Here is a 770-nt window from a genome sequence, read left to right on the forward strand (position 1 = left end):
CCCGGGGGATCCTGGACAGATGCCCTTCCACTGTGCCGCTCTGCGCCTGCCCAGAATCATGGTAATGTCTGATGGCCAAGTCCGGGACCCCTGTCAGCTGTGCTCTCCAGGAGCTTGGGGACGGAGGCTGGCACCAAGGGCCCTTCCCTAGGCACTAAGGGCATGAAGGAGTGAGGCCAGGGCAGCCCCTTCTGCCAATCTGATGGCCAGAACAGCTGCCAGGGTCTCCTGCCCCTGCTTTGGGCAGGGAGGATGAGGGGCGTGCCTGTCAAGAGAGGGCTGAGGGTCCCAGAGGCCCTGGAAGGTGTGTATTAAGTGAATGGGCATCACAGTCTGTGAGTCACCAGACGTGCGCGTGGGTCGTCAGCACAAAATTCTCCGTGCACAGCTGGGGGCATACGTGGGGATCCCCGGGCGGGCTTTCCAGGATGTGGCCACATTAGGCATTCACGTAACATGTTTTATTGAGCACCTGCGAAGCGTCAGGCACTGTTCCAGGTGCTTGTGCTACATCCGTGAGCAAAACAGGCAAAAGGCCCAGGGGTGATGGTGCTTCCACTGGCCGGGGGCGGGGCGTGCCTCTTGGGAGAGATGAAGACAATTTTTAAAAGCACAGAATATAAAGGTTAAAGGTGAAATGGAGGGGGAAAGTAGAACCAGATGAAGGGATGGACTGCAATTGTAAACAGGGGTAGGACCCATTTAGGAGGTTGATTTTGAGCTGATGCCCGAGGCGGGGAGGAAGTTGGCCCTGCGGACCCCTGGAGGAC

The sequence above is a fragment of the Herpailurus yagouaroundi genome, unplaced genomic scaffold (genome assembly GCF_014898765.1).
Source record: "Herpailurus yagouaroundi ecotype Mexico unplaced genomic scaffold, PumYag 189, whole genome shotgun sequence".
Lineage (NCBI taxonomy): Eukaryota > Metazoa > Chordata > Mammalia > Carnivora > Felidae > Herpailurus > Herpailurus yagouaroundi.